This window comes from Cyprinodon variegatus, unplaced genomic scaffold (genome assembly GCF_000732505.1).
Source record: "Cyprinodon variegatus isolate N-32 unplaced genomic scaffold, C_variegatus-1.0 Scaffold126, whole genome shotgun sequence".
Lineage (NCBI taxonomy): Eukaryota > Metazoa > Chordata > Actinopteri > Cyprinodontiformes > Cyprinodontidae > Cyprinodon > Cyprinodon variegatus.
This window is the reverse complement of record NW_015150579.1, coordinates 1,160,443-1,180,002: the sequence shown is the minus strand read 5'-3', so window position 1 is coordinate 1,180,002 and position 19,560 is coordinate 1,160,443.

Below are 19,560 nucleotides of genomic sequence, written 5' to 3'. Positions count from 1 at the left end.
AGCTATGTTGCTTTTCTATATATGTTGACTTGAAGTAGGAGATACTTTTTAATTTTTTTCCTAGACCGTAAAGAAACCCTTGAGGGATAAGCATTTAGTTATAAATATAATAATCTGCATAATAAATACAAATACAGTCTTTTTATATAACACAAACAGGGGGGAAAAAATCCTTTGAAGGGCGAGGCAGTAATAATACTCAGATGTCATAAAAATAGTAACAGTCATATCTTATTTGCTTTCGTTGACAGATTGACTGACCGTTCAGCTGTGGGGGGTGGATGAAGGTTTCTCTAAATCTTTCAGACTTTAATGCTCTCAACTTCCATATCAATGCAATTTTGCACCATGCTGATGAAGACATTTGAATTGAGAAAGCTTCCTGGAGAGGTGGCGAAACGTTTTCAAATCTTGGAAACCAAGTCCAGTGGATATTTTTTTGAATTTTTACGGAATTTTGCACCATGTTTTTTTCTCTCCATACTGTTTACATTTGATCATTGCTGCACTTTATGGAATGAAAATGTTAATTTCACTGCTAAACTGCTGCTCATTCACTGTCTGAAAGCTGTACAAAACAAATGTTTTAAACTTTGTCATTGTTTGTAAAAAAAAATGTAACACAAAGTTATAAAGGAATCTCCCAACAAGTCAAAGCCAAAGAACAGCTAAATTTTTTTATTCTATTAAGATTTAAAACGTCCATTTCCTTTGCCCAGCTGTTGGAAAACTTCAATAAGAACCTGGTTCTTGTTATAAAGAATAAAGTGACTGGTATAGTAGACTAAGATCAGAGCTACATAAGAGGAAACAACATTTGATTTCTATACTCCTTAACTCCCTAAAAACCGTAAGATGTTGCTTCCTTAAAGTCAAGACTCCAAAAAAAAAAATTATTATTCCTAGACTTTTTTGCGATAGTCAAAGCTTAATTTATAACTTTTATGTGTTAATGATCTTGTTTGTTAAATAATAAAGTCAAGCTTATTACAATTTCTTCCATTTTATAATATATCTTAAAGCTATTTGACGGCATGTATTTCTTTATTTTTAACTGTTTCTCCTTTTCTTTTGTTAAAACACTTCAAAGTACCACATGTACTAAAGGGGCTACATAAACAGATGTTTACCTCTCTGAACTGCTTATTCATGTTAAATTATACTGCAATCAACTGCATTTGTAACATGCACACAGCCACAAAACAATATTTCCCTGATGTCCGCTGTGGGTCATGGCCTAAAACACTGACTGTTGCTACAATCTACATCTGCCCTGTCGGCTGCTATAGGCTTAAAGTATCCTGTTGGGCCCTGTTTGAATGTAGGGAGCAGATGATATCCAGTCATGACACCCTGATGTATTACCAAGAGCTGAGCGCGAGCACAGGCAGACTGAGTATATATATCTGTTTCAAAGGACTGCGAGATGGAAACAGATCAAGAGAAGTGAAGGAGATGAGAACAACAGAGAGAGGTGGAATGTGTTTAGATTGGCAGTTAAACACATGGCACTAAATCTTATCTGTAACCGATAACACCTCCAGAGCATGTGAATGCGAACAGGTGTGTATGTGAGTGTGCACACAGAGGTTTGCATCCTTTACTGCCTGTGTGGAGGCGCTTCCTGCAGAAAATGTTTTGATCCACTGCCACACATGGTTAAGCATTCACCACCCGACCCTGCACGGTTTTACACAGTGGCCTAAGGGGGGGTAGGGAGGCAGAGCATGGCGCCACTCAAGAAGGTCCAAGTTGTGAGAAAAAAAGAGGCATTAAGCTGGCCAGGCATGCCCACCCCTGACCCCATGACTCTCTCCTAGCTGTCCACAGAGCTTGCTACACTAAACATACAAATACTTCAGATTTTGTTTTTATTTTTTACAAATATGTTGATATTGACTTTTTCCACATTTCCTCTTTCTATCTTATGTTTTTTCTTTAAATCTCCAGCATAATGTCTTCCTCTCTATCCCTTTTACAATCCTGCAGCACTGGGAAATCCTTCAGAATCCATAATTCAAGCTTCACCGCTCCTCTCCCTCTCGTCTCCCACTTTTCCTCCAGTTCCAGGTCTCCTTTCCTCCTTCCAGTGTGTCTGTGTGTGTATCTGTGTGTGTGTGTGTCAGAGTGTATGTGAAAATGACTTGAATACAGATGCAATCCCCTTGTGGAAAAACACTAACAAACATATGCGCTTGCCTCTACACCAATTCACATGTTTCTCTCACACACACTTTACCAAAAGCACATTCAGCTCTCTCATGCAAATAGCTGCTTTTTCTTAAATAACTCAGCGTGCAAGGAAAAGAAAAAAATATACATTTTAAAAGTCCTGATATAGTAGGGTAATGTCCACAGTTACATGCTGCAGGTGACATAAAAAGCACCGTATCAAAGGGAAATTTGTGGTGTACAATTTAATATGCATGTGAAGTACCAACAAGCTGCCCAAGCCCAGAAGGCATGCAGGCCTTTGGGGACCTAAACACCACACTGCTTCAGAATGGATTTACCAGGTTACTATAGTAAATTATATTTACATACAAATAACCTAAATTATCTTCTGCTTATTTTAAACATCAATGTAATGATAAACTTTAAAGTAACTGACAGACTAAACAATCCCTCATGGTAATAATTCACAAACTACAAACAACATGCTGACTGTCCTGTCTTTTTATTCCTCCTCGATTAGAAATATAACCAGATAAAGAGACCCATATTCCTGGTTCCAGTGGGAAAGACAAGATAACATGTAATTCAGGAAAAGATAAAAGTGTGAGAAACCCTTATAGTCACACACCTTTTTAATAATACATTTCACTGTTACATATTGCCAGCAGGGGAGCAACCACTACTTTCTGATCAATTTCACAAGGATGGACCATAAAGGAATCCAGGGAGGTATTTTTCCATATATATTCACTTTTTGACCCAACTTAAGTCTTTATTTAATGAAAGCACAGATATTTCTGATGGTAAGAAACAAAAGTATTTTTCCAGCCATTCCTTGAGAACAAATAATTGCTTTGGACAGTTATGGAGATTTGGCGAGTTCATGGTAAAACCTAATGTCCCTCTGCAGGCCAGCTTACCACCTTGGATGGACCCTGGATCTAAGGATCTAATGAATTAACAAATGGGAATCGGGCCCCGTCAATTCATACTTTGTGTGGTCCTGATTGATCTATCTTTGAGACCTTGCCTAAAACGTTTTTTATGTTTAAGTTATTTTTTAAGTAACCTGTTCTGGAAGCAAGAGAAACATATTTAGTAGTTAATTAAATAAAAAATAGTAAAAATATTTATTTACTTATTAAGGATAAAAATCGTATTTATTTAATTCATGCATCTCAAGTAACATTTAAATGTTTACATTTACAAATAAAGATCTTTCCAGTTTTTAATTTATGAAATATGTGGCACATTTGGCTTCCCATATTGCTCCAGTCACATTTGATCCCGTTTAGATTTTAATTTGTGTGATTTCTACTTGTGCGACATGTTTAAGTTGGCCCACAAAATGTTCCGGTCAAAATCTTTATTTTAAGGGTGTACAGTAGGATTGTCTATTTATTCAGGTCCACCGCACCATTGTTGAAGCCGTGGACGCCCCACATCAGTCAAATTTTAAATATCTTAAGAATACCCATTGGTCCAGTCTTAATTATAACTTCATCTAGCAAAGATAGGGAACATCCCGTGACAAAAACTACTGAGTTTATTTGCTCCCTTATAAGCTATGACCGCCTTCATACGCTTTTACAGGTGGGGCAACAATGTTCCTAATCATTCTTTGCAAAGTTCTGTCTTATACAGTATCTATCTCTACTTCTGTAGAAAGAGTTTTAATGTGAACATTTTGGTGTTCTTTTGTAGGTGAACATGGACAGTCTTATCTGCCCTACTTGTGCTACATCATGCTCAAATATGTACTTTTTATGGGTTCTACATGGTTCAAGTTTGTGAGTACAACTAAAACTGCATAGATGCAAAGTTGTTCACATCAGCATTCAGATTAATTCTAAATTGCTAAATTCCCCAACTTTTAACGGATTGGGGTAGTGAAACTTTCACCACCAGCCAAAGTCAAAAGTGGACCTAAATGAATTACCCCTTTTTTACATCAAACCACTCACTCACACTCAAGGAGAGTAGATTTCCTTTAAGCATAGTATAGTATCCACATAATTTTCTTTTCCCCCACCTGGTTGATGTGGTTCATTTAAGCTGCTCTGAAACATATCAGTCTGCAGCCTGATCCGACACACCCTCTGCGTCTTAGAGCAGAGAAAGCGATCATTCTTTCAGGAGGTTTATACCAAATTTAAGGTACTTTAATTTAATCTTGGAAAAACAGAGTTCAGGGAGCTAATTATAGTAGAACGTAGCATTACAAAAATACCAGTTAATGCAGGAGGAATTTAAGGGAGTAGACGGGTTAAAAAAAATTGCAGTACTTTGGTGATCAAAAAGGGAACTTTGTGCAGCTTTACTCATGAATACTAATCAGGACACACAGACTGAAGTGTAGCAAGCAGAACTGACAATATGTATAGCTGTATTAATGGAGATTTTCATAAATAAGGACCTCAGCATTAACAAGACAAAAAAGTGGAAACAGTACACAAATATCTAAAGGAGAATAACTCTTTCCAACTTCCTTATATATACATATATTCAGTAGTTCAACACTTTTTTGTTATAGTTCTTTATTTATATAAAATTTCTAGAGGCAGGATAAATATTTTTTCTCTGTGAGGTGGATCACCTTGAGTTTAAACGGCAATATGTCTGACTTCCTTTCACACCAGGAGCATTACAGCTCATATTTTCCATGCCTGGGTCAATGAAGCCTATCCCAGCTGTTGCCAAGCAAAAAGGCAAGTTTATTTGTGCAGGCCCATTCATAAAGATGGCAATTTAAGGTATTTTACTGAAACATAGTTTGAAAAAAGAAAACAAACAAAATAGACTTCTAAAACAGGAGAAACAACCATGCACACATACATACACTGATACTTAAGGGTAATTTAGAGAGACCAACTTACGGTATCGTCGTGTTTTTAGACTTAAGGACGAAGCTCGGGCACATTCTGGAAAATGCTAATTTAGTAAAAAGGCATAAAAGAAAGATCAATAAAATACATACATAAAAATATTTGAACTGTATTTTATTAAATGGAACTGCGGACCATGGACGGTCTCATCTATTCTCTAAGAGTCATGTTAAAATAAACTATTTGAACATGTTTGTTCTTAACTGTAAATTTGTAGATTAGATTTGTTTTTAGTTAATAAGAGAGCTGGTGCTGGATTATCACCTAATCTGTTTTTTTGAACCTCATTGCTCTAGTAATTATAATGCAAACATTTTAGTTTCTTTAGAAAACAATATTCTTTTATACTTTAGGATGTCCAGCAGTGACCACCCAGTCCCTGTCTAAGATGCTAAAGTGTCATCTATACACCTCATTAATATGTTTACCAAAGGCGCCATGTCAGTTTAAAATAGTCCCAGGACTTTTCCATAAAGATTCCAGGAAATTTTTGTTTTTCAACCAGGATTTTCTCAAAAAGTGACACGCTGGAACCTCTGTTCAAATTGTACCATTTTTAGAGAAACCATGGGTAGTAGTTGTGATCTTTTGAGCATGGAAGCTCTAGAACTCCAATACTGAGCATGCAACAGGGTCCAGGGGCTTGTGCTGTAGCCCCACGAGAGGTGTCACGTCATGGAATGTACCACTATGTTAAAACAGTTATGTCAGAGCTATGGAATAAAAATGCCAACGCAGCCAACACGTCTCCTCTACTTATTAGTAACTGATGGAAACAGTAATATATTGAATTGAGGTTTATTGGACTAACAGAAAATGTGCAGTACACATTAAAACGAAATTTGACAGGTGTAAAAATATGGACAACTCAGCAAAAAAGAGACATTGATATTTAGTAGATCCTCCTTTTGAAAAAACAACAGCCTCTGGTCGCTTCCGGTAGCTTTTAATGTGTTCCTGGATCCTGGATGACGGTATTTTTAAGCATTCTTCTTTGCAAAACAATTCCAGTTCAGTTAAGTTTGACGGTGACCAAGCATGGACAGCCTTCTTCAGATCATCCCACAGATGTTCAATGAACATCTAGGGATTGGGATGGCCATTCCAGAACATTGTAATTGTTCCTCTGTATGAATGCCAGAGTAGATTTGGAGCTGTGTTTTGGATCATTGTCTTGCTGAAATATCCATCCCCGGTTCAACTTCAATGTCATAACTGATTCTTGAACATATTCTCAAGGATCTACTGATATTGAGTGGAGCCCATGCAACCCTCAACTTTAACAAGATTCGTAGTGCCAGCATTGGCAACGCAGCCCTAAAGCATGATGGAACCTCCACCAAAATTTACAGTGGGTAGCGAGAGTTTTTCTTGGATGGCTGTGTTTTTTTGCTGCCATGAATAGCACCTTTTTTTCATGACCAAACAGCTCAACCTTGTTTCATCAGTCCACAGGACCTTATTCCAAACTGAAGCTGGGCTTGTCCAAATGTGCTTTTACATACCTCAAGCGAGGTGACTACCTCTTGAAGCTCATCAAGAGAATGCCACAGGTGTGCAAATCAGTAATCAAAGCAAAAGGTGGCTACTTTGAAGAACCTTTGAAGACATATTTTCAGTTGTTTCACAATTTTTGTTTAAGTATATAATTCCACATGTGTTATTTCATAGTTTTGATGCCTTCAGTGTGAATCTACAATTTTTATAGTCATGGAAATAAAGAAAACTCTTTGAATGTAAAGGTGTGTGCAAACTTTTGGTCTGTATTGTATATATATACAGTGTGGTTTGCAGGTAGCAGTAAAAAATATATGGTTTTAAACGTGTGGTGGAAGCATCCATACATTGTTTTTTTTTTACTTATTTTTGTTCAAATTTGTTCACTTGTTTAACAACCATTATATTTGTTTTTTGAAAAAAAGGTTAGTAATTTTAGTGTAGTACTATGCAGTTCAAGCTGCTTATGTGAAAGAGGTTCCTGCTCCGTGTTGAATTTGTCTCATGCTTCTTACAACTCAAAAATGAGTAAAGTGATCAGTGTCGTAAATCAGCAAATTCAGAAGGCCGGAAACCAAAATACAGCACAATCACGTGGACCAGACACAGCCAAGACTTTCTGGCCTCATGCCATTGTTCCTCCCTCGGTCTGTCTGCATTCATGTGTGTGTGTGTGTGTGTGTGTGTGTGTCAGAGTGTTTCTGCCCTTATTTATGACTGCTTCTGAAGGTTGACTCCTGTGTGTGCTCCCATGCCCCTCTGCTCCCATGAGCCGGTATGAGTATCCAGTGCTGTCTTTTTCTTCTTCAGATTGTCCCTGCATCTCTGTTTTTGGGGCTGTGCAACCTAATGGCAAGCCTTTGAGTTATGAATGTACAGACTGCCCTTTGCCTCTGGCCCCTTAATAATTTCTCACTTTGCCACTCAGCTTTTGTGCAGGCAAAGCATTAAGCTGTATGTCATTTTTAATACACGTAATTTCACTCTTTCTCAACAGCAGCAAACCTACACTTAACCAGAGGCTTTATAATTGACCTGGCCATATTATGACCACCTGTTCAGGACCTATGAGGATTGTGCTATAAGGAAAATCTGTGATCTTTTATATGACTAACAAATTAGATTTGGGAACAGAAAAGTCGACGGGAGGTTGTTGGTTTTAATAATATTTTTGAGGCTCTAACTGACTATTTATCAGCACAGAGAAGTAGTGCTGCTGGAGAACATCCTGACAACATTGTTCTCCAGACTTCAATTTTTTTGTATTTTTTTTTGTTAAACCTCTAACCTTATGCTCTCTCTGCTTTTTCTCATCATAGTAGCTTCATTTGGTTTATCTTATTTGGCTATGACACCATCCTGAATAGAAATATCACCTGGTCTGCTGTCATCAACACCTTGATAACACCTTGATAGAGTTGGGCCTGTGTTTTAGTGTTTAGTCCTGTTTTTCTCCTTGGCATAGCTAGGGGCTCAGCTTTAAGAGCTGGCTCACAGTTCATCTGCTTAACTGTTTCTTTCTGAAGCTTGATTCATGCTTGAGGCATCTGCGAGGTCTGGCAGGCCAAATTATTTAATATTGAGCTTCCATGCTTCTCCATGGACAGAATTTCCACACGGAGGCCGATTAAATTTGATTGAATTCTCTTTGTAAAGACGCATTAGAGGGCGTGTTGTGACCGGGTGCTATATAAATAACTGAATCAAAATGAATTCTTTGCCATCCTTAGAAAAAATCAGCAAAATATCCTTAAAATACATTTGTGTTTTATTTTTTCTAGGATAATCTATTTCAGGAAAAAAAAAAAATTAAAACCCAGGTCTTTAAAGTGATCACAATTTGTAATGAAAAAAAAAATCCTTTTGGTCATTTATAATCACCAGAGAAAACTTTGGTTGTTGTAAATGCTGATGCTCAGTTCAGTTTACTCAGTTTACTGGCGGAAATCAATAGATCCTAAGCAGAAATGTTCAGGCATGTCAAATATGTAAGGATGGGTCCAATAGGGTTCTTCAGAATTTTTGACAAGTAACAGGTCCACAGCAACACACATCCTCCACTGTATCTCATATCCAGCATAACAGGATTTTCCATATATTCAACCTATTGTGTTTCACCAAATCCACACGGTGTGTTGCTGAATTTCTATCTTAGTTGTGATTAAACAAGATAAACACATCTAGTTAATTTTCTAAATAAACTTCTTTAAATAATTGTTGAGCAGAAACTGAAATGCTTCAGGCACCAATCTCAAACTAGCATATAAAGTAACAAATTGTTGGTATGTAGAGATGGTGACCCCAAGGTGCCTATGTAGGATGTTGTGATAATCTCCAGTCCTCATCCATCCAGTCGGTCAAAGTTCCAGTTTATTTCAACCTTTTTTTATTGCTGTTGTGTTTTTGTTTTTTTTTTGCTAATTATTTGTTTGGTATACATGTGCATGAATGCCATGATAAATGTGAATATGTCTTGGTCTAATTGTCAGGTTGGGTGGTTACTCACCTATTGAAACATCTTAAGCCCAAAGTATGAGCAGGGCCTGTCTCCACACCCTTCTTATCCTCTCCACTGATGGTTTTCTGGGTGCGGAATTGGCTACTTCTGTGGATGCTGTCTCATTCCTGGGATGGCTGACAGGCTGAGCCTGGGCCTCCTGGCCATGTGGGATCCCTCCTGGGGGGTGGTGGGCCTCGGACCTTGGAACCCTGGGCTCTCATATGGGTCCATGTTGGAGGTAAACAGCCGCTGGCAGAGCCCAATGGCTCACTGTTGCGGCCCCATAAGAGCTCAGCACTATGGCCTCTGTGGTCAGGCCCCTCAAGGACTGGGCCCCTTTGCGGTTAGGACCCCTAGAGTTCTGACCCCAAGTGCTCTCGTCTCCCCTTCTCTGGTGGTGCGGCTTTCCCTATGTCCGCCCTCCTTGTGTCCTAGTGATCTGGGGAGCCGTTGGATATCTGGGGCCCAAAATATCATCTTTATCGATCCTGGGACCCGTAAAGGCTGATTTGTACTCAGAAACCAGGTCCCCCACCCCTTCCACAGACACTCTGCTGAACCTCTACAAAATTGTAGGTGACCGCAGACAGTGCTGCAGACAGGACGCCTCTGATTGGTCAAATCTACATCCGTTTAACACTATGCGTATTTCCTGCTTGGTACCTTGTCGGCTTGTTTTGTTTGTATGACCGCCATTGTGGAAAACAATTCATGAAGTTTGACCAGCTAAAAGAGCGAGGTGCACAAGAACCCTGGGACCCTTTTTCAGCCTGGATCCCTGCTCTTTTTCGCCTTCATGTCCCTCCGTTGTCGCACAAACTTGCCACCACTTCCTCACTGCCTCGGCCGTATCTAGACCCACAGCCAATTCCCGATTGTCCCTCTTGCTCTGTGGCGTTGAATAACATAGCACAGACCATGCTTTAATATTGGGCATAAATCAAAACTGTCTGTGACAAGCTAACTGCAATACAATGCTACCGGGAGTATAACCAGCCCTTTAGGCAAGCCTGTGTCCAGAAACACCTGCAATTAAGCAGATATTTCTTGTTTGCCTCACTGTCCCTTTATGTACGAGCATGCTCATGCATACATACCACAGGAGTTTTGTTTCAGGTGTTCATGGATACACAGTAAGTATAGTAAATACATAGTAAGTACTAATCTGCAGATACTGGTATATACAACCCTGAAAAATATTTTGTAATCACCATATGTTTTGCTCTCTACACTGATACACTAACTGCATAACTCTCTGTATAGCTAGTTCTAAGATATATTTGTCCCTCGGGAGAGAGATAAATGTTGTTACAATTTTATGTACATATAGCCTATCATAAAATACTAAGACCAACTTGCCACTTGGAAATACCTTCATTCTATTGCATGATTTCTCAGGAGGCCACGACAGTGGCCTCAGGCACCTTTAGAGCCAGTGGCTCTTGGTGTCAATGTCACCACCAGTGTCATTGTTGTCAATCAGCGATGAGCTGCCCCTGCATGTTCCTTGGTCCACCAGGTACCGTCCTCGTAAGTCATATTTTTAAAATAATAGATGTGACCCAAATTAAGGCTCTAAAATGGATAATAAACCAGTAAACCGGAGGCTTATTTTTTTATTTCTTGACACTCTGATCAACATGTTTAAGTTAAAGTATGATTTGCAAAACACTTTTAGCTACATCTTTAATATTTAGATAGGGGGAACTCTATTTGTCCATTATTTCCTAATGTGATTTTGTGATTCACAGGAAAAATTTAGACAGATGAGAGGTTGGATATTTCTAAAAAGTTCTATGCAGGTGCTACTAAGAATCAGTTCACTTTATGTCTTGTAGTACACATTCACCAGTGCTTCCAGTAATTATAGAGGGTGCTGTGGTTATTTATTCATTTGCTGTGGAATTGTAAGTATATAGACGTTACAAGTTAATCAGTGAAATAATTGAAAAAAACAACAGAAATCCTATGCCTTTATTCTTTCCATCTGATTCTTATCCCCCCCCCCCCCCTTATTTTCCTCCCATTTTTTCCCTTTCTATTCCAGCCGCAACATTTGCCAGAGAACTAAACGGTAATTCCCATTTTTCCTCCTTTAGACTCTGAATCAAATCTAATTTCTCTCAGGTCCACTCCTGATAATTTAGCGTTAACAGTTTCCTCCCATCTCCATGTATCTGTGTCTCTCTGCAGCTCTTTGACTCAAAATTAAATTCAAGAGTAATTTTAAATTCTCCTCCCGAATCAAATCTAATTTTTTTCACTGTCTCTCACTCTAATGCGTATTTAAGAAGATCTAATGCTGGCATTTCATCTCTGGTGATCCCCTCCTCTCCATCTCTCATTCATCTGTAGCCAACCCTGTAAATGGCGAATCCTCAGGATAATGTGACTAAAGGAAAAGCCTTTAGGAAGTGATTTTTTTACACAGTATGGATACATATAATTCTGGTTATTCTCAAATTATCGTTTTGCAGGTTAGATTCAGGTTTCAGGTTAGATATTGACACCAATTTGTGTAGGTAAATTGCATTTGTCCACACTCGTCTTTCCCATAAGATGATCTTATTTTGTCTTTGACACATTTTATCTCTCACTTTCTTCTCCTTCCATCTAGGGCTGCAAGATGTCTGGTGAAAGAAAATCTTCCCTCCTATCAAAAGGCTTCAATGGGTCTGAGTGGAAACAGGCAAAGAAAGAGTAGGTCTTTGGAGAGAAGGATAAGGGCAAGGCTGTAGAAAAGGAGGCAGCAGTGCTTAAAGGCCACTGCTAGAAGGAATCCATACTGAATGACTCATTCATTAGTTGCCATTAGATATGGTCATCTTTAACCTGTTCTGTGGGTAGCTCTAATTTCTGGGTAGTTTAATGAGTCTTTTCTGTAATATATCACATGATGAAACTAGATGGAAACTAGATTATACTGAAGCTGTTGGTAAAGACACCGCTGATTCTTTTCAAACAATACTTAAAAATTATAATCATGCCTTTATTACAACAACAGTCGGGAAGTGGGATGACATTCTTCCTATCCTGGCTTCTCTCCACTGGGTCTGTGTGCATTTTTTGTAGTACATTTTAAGATTTTTGTATTTGCTTTTAAAAGTTTGCATGGTCTGTTCCCACTTGACCTCCCTCCCCCATACTCTCCAGCTTGTTGCTGCAGGTCAGCAGATCAGCTGCTCCTGTGAGACTAAACTTTAGCCCAGATGAGACAGTTTTTAGTGTTGCTGCTCTTCCATCTTTTTTTTTTTTAGCTTTTATCATCATTACACTGTCACAAGTATAGAGCAACGAAATAATCTCTCTGAATTTAATCCATCCCCTTGAGGAGCAGTGGGCTGCCAATGTGCGGTGCCCGGGAGCAGTGTGGGGATTCCAAGAGCAATGCCATAACCACTAGGCTGCCAGTCCCCCGACAACTTCACCGTTGCATATTAGAAGTACCTCATTACTGTAAGGCATATTTTTATTCCTTTGCTTTTAACTCATATTAAGCCTTTGCTCTTTGTTCCTTTTTATATTTCCTTAACTATAATATTTTGTTCTTATTTTGAATATGTATTTATCATTATGTATCATTGTTAATTTATTATTTTTAGTACAGCATTACTCAAAGCACCAAAACATTTCAAAACTTACACAAATCAGAAAGCGTAGAAGGAAAAGAGTCTTACACGGATTATCTGCAGACACCAGGCAGCAAACGGAAATATTCACAGTTTAGAATCTCGAAATACCCTATCTTGTTCAGTTCTCAGAATATAAAAGGTAGCTGAAGGACACGCATGCATCCATACAGAAAACATGTAAACTCCACTAACACAGTTAACTTGGATTTGAAACCAAACCACTGTGCTATAAGGAAATAGTGCAAACTACCTACTTCCACTTTGGTTCTTAACAAGAGTCAATTAAAGATAAATAAAGCAAGAAAATATATATTATGACTCCCCTTTGAAGCCATGTTATTGCAGCTCCAGTATGATTTCTTTCATTAACATTCATTGATTCATTACCTCTCTTGTTCATAGTTTCTGTTCCTTTGCTCCACATTGCGTTTCACCCTCCAAAAACATTAAAATTCAATCACTACAAGCACAATTTTCTCCCCCCAGGGGGATTTCATTGAGTGTAACGCAACAACGGTAGAAGGTACTCCAATCAATGGCCTTGTTCCTCTAACATCTTCCCGCAGGTTGTAATTTGCATGACATTGGACAGCAGAGAGTCTCCCTCAGTTTCTCTCATTCACAGTTGCAAATACAATTCCATATCATCAGAATACAGCTAGCACACCTCTTAATAGAAAAAAATAATATATTCAAATGTATGATGTGGGTACACAGGAAGAGCAATGATACAGACAAGTGTGCATTTCCACACACAGATGAGAAGTTTTCACAGAAAATGAATTCAGCATCATGCCGCCACAGCATGCTCTGGTTCCTCTCTTCCCCTATGACGCACTGATGATGATAAGAAAAAGGTTTATTTGTGTTGTTCCTCAAATATGTAGCGGGTTTATGATTGCTTCTGTTTCTGGTAACAGTAAATATAGTTAGCAGTCTCTAGATTGAAAAAAATAATCTGCAGTTAAAAATAAATAGTTTGTTTTATGACCTGCAAAAGCCACAAGTTTAGAAGTTTATTGTCTCTGGCAGTGGTGAGGTAAATTGAACGCATCACAGCCTATGAATGTTCTTGTACGAATAGTTCACAACACAGTTCAAATTAAAATAGTCAAGTTTAAGTTTCTATGGTGCAATAGCAAAAAAAAAAAAAAAACTCAAACATTACTGGGTTAATTTTGAAAAGGAGAATAAAGCAAGGTTTTGGGTAATACTTAAAATTCTTTATTTAAAATCAAGATACATGCAGGATAAATTCCAGACAGCCCTTTAATGAATGTTGCATGCATGTGAAACAAGATGCAGCCTGAGTAAAATTAGAGCTAGAAACACAGCTACTAATGAGCTGCCTTCACCTGCGATAAAACAGGTTATCAGCAGCTTTATTTTAGTTCATTTTGACATAAATATAGATTAATCTGTTATTCTGTCTTCAAATCGTTCACTTTGAAGTTGTTGCTTTAGTCTATGTTTGCACTTTTAAGGAAGCAGCCCTCTTGGTTTAAAAACACAGGTTTCATTGCAGTAAAATATCCTAAAGGTGGGTTGATCACGACCTGTACCTGAGCTGAAAACAGCCTGCTGACATCATTTAATGGGCATCTTTAAAAACAGACCACATTTCCTCAATATATAATTTCCACCCCCAACAGTTTTTATATGACTAAAGGTTGCTGGTTGAGTACAGAGGCGCTGTAGGAAAGTTACAAGATAACCAAAGGTCTATCGATCAAAGTCTTTTCTATACTGACTTTTTTTTGGGAGGGGCTTAATTATTTTGTTTATTAAAATTATACGTAGACAGCAGAGAGGATGTCATGTTATGAATTAATTTATTTATTTATTCATTCATTCATTCATTCATTCATTCATTCATTCATTCATTCATTCATTCATTCATGCATTCATTTCAGACAATCCAGAAAAAAACATTGTGTGTAATTAGTTATATTATTACCCCATATATATTATTGAATGCAATTATCACCTATACGAACACAACCATTACAAAATTAAGTATGCACGCATCTACAGTGACTAAGAGCAGCCATTGATGTCTAATTTACATCTTTTTTAGAAAACCAGATTAAACTTTTTCCTAAACTGCCCCATCGTTCTTTTCATATTTGTTCGACACCTATAGCTTTTTTTCTTTTGAACTTTTTATTTTCAATAACAATTTTTATGTCAACACATACATATGTCCACCCTTGTCACATCTCACAATTCACATCTTAATATCTTTTTATAGATCATTTTAGACCTTTCACTTACATCAGGAATACAGGCTGTCTATTCCAGCTCCGTTAACAGTTATCCAGGGGCTAATGATGGAGAAAATAACAGAATCCATAATGGTTTGAGTGATGTCCTTTAGGTATTACTCTAGACTTTTATGCAATAGCTTAGGAAATGTTAAAATCAGTGAACAGGAGAGAATGGGTAATGCTTTATAATTCAGAAAAAATTTTTGCTTTAATAAGAATTTTGGTGCTTGTAGATAATTTAGTTTGGAGATGTTTAATGTGAGGCTTCCAGCAGATCTTCTAGTCAATAATCACACCTAAGAATTTATTTTTTTTATTTGTTCTAACTCTATTTCTTTTATATTACTTTTAAATTAGAGATTCAAGCTATCAAATAAATAATTAATCTTGAGTTGATTGATCTAAATAATCAACTAACGATCAATTAATAATCTGCCTTTTTCTTAAAAAAAAGAGTTTCCATAAATACAGGGCATTCTCCATCTACCATGCTTCTTAACAGCATTTCAGTTTCTACTCTGCTTCAGCGTGCCTCCAATCTGGCATTACTTCTCTTGTGAACACCACAGAGGCTCTGCATAAGGATAAACAGCGGTGGTAACATTACAACACTGAAGGAACTTCATTTTAAGTGGACATTATCAATTAACCGGATTTAACCATTTTTTTATCTCATAAATCATTAATCGTCAGTTAGGCATTTCTTTATTATTTGTTTATTTTTTCTCTATTTTACATCTATCTTTCCATTATTCTTTCCAGATAACATAAACCTAGTTTCCTCCAAAATTTAAGACAGTTTGTTTTAGTCAAGCTGGTTTTTAACTTAGTCATCTCTAGTGACATATCATCCTAAGAGCTGCTATAAGTTCTAACCTGCACAGAAATATTTGTATAAACTGCAAACAAAACTGAAATACTTTTGAAACTTACAATATGTCATTTATCCAGGGGTGAAAGGAGATTTACATTCTTGCTAGAAAAATATAAAAGAAAATTTGACTCATATTGCTTTCTTTCAGCTTTATTTATTTATTTCCTTTTTTCCAGTGGTTTATTGTCATTACACTGTCACAAGTACAGAGCAATAAAATTAACTCTGCATTTAACCAATTTCCTTGGGGAGCAGTGGGCTGCCCTTGTGCGGTGCCCAGGGAGCAGTGTGTGATTAAGGTTTTTTCCCCAGAGTGGCAGTCTGTGGGAGTGGGGATTGAACTCAGAACCTCAGGATTCCAAGCTCTATGCCGTAACAACTACTGTAGGCTACCACTCCCATGTCCCCTGAACTTTAGGTGTAAGAAAACAATAGTTTGAAAATTACAGCTAAAACTTTAGCTTCTTTGTTTTCATTATTCAAGAAATGAATATCAAAATAATTTTTCGGGGGTAACTAATGTTTGATGGTGAATCCAAAATGATACTGATCCACCTAATTCTTTTAATGAACTAATACAGGTTTGAATTACACAGGGAACCTCCAAATCAATCTAAAAATTACATGAAAATTGGACTTTGATTTAAAAAATATGTAAACTAAATTGCTATACTAAAGTAAACAGAGAAAACATTTTATTGCAATATGGTTACATTATTCATTCATATTTCAATACATTGAAGGAGAGGTGATATTGAAAGAGGGTCTATGTGTAATTTGATCTGGTTAATTAACCAAAGGTCTACATTAAGATACAGAGATATTTACTATGGATATAATACAGGGACTCTTTTGGTAGAATTTTTGCATCCCCTTTTAGGGAAGGAAAGAAATAACATCCTGAAAGTCAGACAAAAGCATTTTTTACACTTGGCAGTTGATTATGAGAGAGCAATGAGCTGACTGAAGGCACCACCGGGGTGGAGCGCAGGCAGCTAATGCAAAGTATGCTTCAGATGTCATTTTTGGATAATTAAATTTAAACTCATCCTGGAAATAAAAGCAGAATAACTGGAATGGCCAGTTTTGTAAAGGCGGTGCCTGCAGCATAAAATTTAATTGCTACCTAAGAAACTGAAACATGTATGTTATATCAGAAAAGGTGTTTAACATCATCGCCAACTAATGTCACCTTTTTTTCTGTTGCTAAACTTTATCCTCAAATAATTTTAAAAGAAGAAAATAAAGAAATATCTTGTTTCCTTCTGCTGCCTTAAACAAAATGATTGGTTTACATTAAGAGAAATATATATTTAAAAATTAGCTATAATTAGCAGGCTTACCCTAACTCTTTTTTTTTTCTACAAAGTAGCAGCTTGTCTAGAATCAATAAGCTATTGTTTCAAAATGAGCTTCCAATTTCTACTGGTAAATCTGACACTGTTTTTAATTCAGGCTTTGTTGAGGCCCATGCAGAGAGGAAAGCTTGGCAGGCATAGCAACAGTAGCTTGGGGAGGAAGGGGCCTTGTAAACATTAGATCCACAATCCGCCGTCCTCTGTCTCTCTCCTCTGAGTATCAGGTGAAGGGCAGAGAAATGGTGCAGCAGCCAAGTGGCTCAATGCAATCGACTCGCTGTGGCAACCTGCAGAATACCGCCCTCCTTTCCCCCTTCTTTCCTTCCCTACCATTCTCCATCCTTACACCATCTCCCATCCCCCACTTCAGTAGCTCTGGAGAGGCAGTAACAGGAGAGGGAGGGGGCATGTGAAGAAAGGCTGGAAGGATGAGCATAGAGGGGGGAAAAAATGATCGAGCTGCTGCACCACACAGAGAGAAAAACTACGAGCGGGAATGAACAGAGATAAAGATCCTCCCTTTCACTGCACTTGCTGACAATGACACTAGGAGACTCATTACGAAGCAATGAGGCATAAAACGCAGAGCTACGAATGCCATTCATCCAGCTAAGCACGACACTCAGTCACTAACGTGCAACGATCACATTCATCATAGAGAGAATGGCTGCGGCTTAATGAAATAAGACACAACACTCATGCTACAAAAACAGACTATTTGCATTAAAATGATGACATAAAGTCAGTTAGACCACAGTCTTGAATTCTAGTGTAATGTTCTAAAAAATACAAACCTAAGGGCTTGGAATTTAAATCCTTGCTTTTCTGCAGCTATGGATTTGAAAAATGAACTCAAACCTACATTATTATACACCCTCGTACTTTCATAATTTGCCATGTTACAACCACAAATCTAGTGCACTGGTGCATCCTAATAAGTTAGAATTTTACTGAACAGCTAATATATTTAATTACATGTATTTATTGAGTAAAACACTTTATATAGATCAGTTACACGCAGACTAATGTTTAAGCCTCGTTTTGGTTAATTGCATTGATTTTCTGCTTAAAGCCAGTGAAAACCAGACATTTCAATTAAAGTATCATAGCAGACCAATAAAGACAGACTTTCAATACAGAAATGCTGGCTAAATGAGAAGTAGGTCTTACACCTGCATGAAGGTTTTTAGTTTGAAAAGATATTCTTTATCTGATGGACAAAGCTCACTGATGTATCTGTAATTTGCTGCGGTTTTATGTAAAGGTAAATAGAACCATAGACAAGGCACGCATCTACCAATTCTGTAAATTCAAAGACTAAATTTTTCCCTGTCCTTTTTGCAAACTAGCCTTATCAAATTGCAACCATCTTGGGCAGAACTATTTGAATTCCTGGTTCTAATTAATAATAGATTTTGACTGGATCAGGAAGGTGAAACTCCACCTCAGTCTCAGGATTGTCCCATATATTATTCTAACCATCTCCCATCACCTCCTCTAGTAAACATATCCCAACTGGTGTGTGAAATATGGTGGATGTAAAAAGGGGATTCCTTTTGGTAGAATGTTTGCATCCCCTTTTGTGGAATGAAAGAAAAAAAATCATGAAAGTCAGACAAAAGCTTTTTTTTTCACTTGGCAGTTGATGTTAAGAGAGCAATGAGCCGGCCGAGGGCACCACCGGGGTGGATTGCATGCACATACAGTGAGCTAACGCAAAGTATGATTCAGATGTCATTTTTGGATAATTAAATTGAAACTTCATACTCGAAACAAAAGCAAAATAACTGGAATGGCCAGTGTTCTGCAGTCTGTGCCTGCAGCATGAAATCTAATTGCTACCTAACAAACTGAAATATTCATATTATAAGCGAAAAGGTGTTTAACATCATCGCCACCTCGTGTTTTGCTTTTTGTTCGTTGGTAAGCTGAAGGAGTCCTTCATTGGCCTGTGGGACTCCGGAAGCAGCTGATGTGTACCAGCAGTCACAGTGGCACTTGACTCAACTGGTCGCTGACGCAAAAACTTGGGTGTGGCAAATGTTCCGCCATGGTGAAAGACTTCCTTACAGCTTTAAAGCGATTCAAGTCCACAATCCAGCGTCTCAGTGGGAAGCAGTGTAGTACCAACACTATTTATAGTGAGGGTGGTGTGCTGCTGACCTTAACTCGAGGCGTTGTGTGTCAGTACTTCGAAGACCTCATTAATCCCACCAACTCGTCTTCCAGTGAGGAAGCAGAGCCATGGGGCTCCAGGTCAGGTTCTCCCATTTCTGGTGCTGAGGTCACTGATGTGGCAAGGACCCGGGGGTGGATGAGATTCGCCCTGAGTACCTTAAGGCTCTGGATTTTGTCGGGTTGTGTTGGTTAAC